This window comes from Triticum aestivum, chromosome 3B, assembly GCF_018294505.1.
Source record: "Triticum aestivum cultivar Chinese Spring chromosome 3B, IWGSC CS RefSeq v2.1, whole genome shotgun sequence".
NCBI lineage: Eukaryota > Viridiplantae > Streptophyta > Magnoliopsida > Poales > Poaceae > Triticum > Triticum aestivum.
Genome location: NC_057801.1, coordinates 794,396,446 through 794,398,174, shown reverse-complemented (window position 1 = coordinate 794,398,174; position 1,729 = coordinate 794,396,446).

The following is a 1,729-nucleotide window of genomic DNA, read 5'->3' as shown; positions in this document are numbered from 1 at the left end:
TAATGACTTACAAAGGATACGAGATAAATGAGAATACATTTTACACGATCGTCAAAGATCAAAAGAGCACCAACCAAAACAGCAGTGTCCGCTTTGATGCAGCAACCGAGAGGGGAAAGGACACATATTATGGTTACATAGTGGACATGTGGGAACTTGACTACGGAGTAGATTTTAAGGTCCCTTTGTTTAAATGCAAATGGGTTAATCTGTCAGGAGACAGGGTACAGGTAGACCCAAGGTACGGAATGACAACAGTGGATCTGAACAATCTTGGGTACACTGACGAACCATTCGTCCTAGCCAATGATGTGGCACAGGTTATCTATGTGAAGGACATGTCTACCAAACCGAGAAAAAGAAAAAATAAGGATGAGAATACATCATACGATGAGCCAAAGCGCCACATAGTTCTTTCAGGAAAAAGGGACATCGTGGGAGTGGAGGGCAAGACAGACATGTCCGAAAATTATGAAAAGTTTCATGAAATTCCTCCCTTCAAAGTCAAGGCTGACCCATGCATCCTGATAAATGATGAAGATTATCCATGGTTACAGCGCAATAAGAAAAGGACACAAGTGATGAAAAGGTGAAGACTTTCTCCACAACTATTATGATGATACCATGCCAACTTTCAACCTTTTCGTAGTTCATTTGAAATGCCTGTTGTAACAGACAAGTTTCCGTATGATATCCTGATACTTCGAAAGAGATTGTCCGTTTTGTACATGAACTGCATCCAGTTTTTGCCGTAACCCTCTCAACTTTCTTGCACATGCTATGTGGATGAAATGATGATACCATGCCAACTTCCAACCTTTTCAGAGTTCATTTGAAATGCTTTTCAATTTCAGGGTCTTATAGCCCAAAATAATCAGTAAATGCATGAAAAATAACAAATGAAGTCAGAAAGGGTTGAAATTGATGATGTGGCTTTGAATGGTGCATTTTGAACAGACAAAAAGTCAGGAGTTCAAATAAGTTTTAAATAATGAAATCCCTTTGTAACAGACGAGTTTCCGTATGAAATCCTGATACTTCAAAAGAGATTGTCCATTTTGTACAAGAAATGCATCCAGTTTTTGCCGTAACCCTCTCAACTTTCTTGCACATGCTATCTGGATGAAATGATGATACCATGCCAACTTTCAACCTTTTCAGAGTTCATTTGAACAGTTTTTCAATTTCAGGGTCTTATAGCTCAAAATAATCAGTCAATGCATGAAAAATAACAAATGAAGTTAGAAAGGGTTGAAAATTGATGATGTGGCTTTGAATGGTGCATTTTGAACACACAAAAAGTCAGGAGTTCAATAAGTTTAGAAAAATGAAATCCCTTTGTAACAGACGAGTTTCCGTATGAAATCCTGATACTTCGAAAGAGATTGTCTGTTTTGTACATGAAGTGCATCCAGTTTTTTCCGTAACCCTCTCAACTTTTTTGCACATGCTATGTGGGTGAAATGATGATACCATGCCAACTTTCAACCTTTTCAGAGTTTATTTTCTGTTCAAAATCATTAGTAATCTTTTTTTGTATAGCAATGGCGCACCCCCAAGAGGTGCGCCATTAGTAATCTTTTTTTTGGAGGGAGTGGGTTGTGCGCTCGGTCGATTCCGTTTGGGGGAACCGAGCGAGGAGACAGGGGAGGGTGCGGGGGGTCGTCGACGGCGGTGGAGCGAGGGAGGGTGCAGGGGGTGCTCGTCGGTGGTGGTGGAGTGGGGGGTG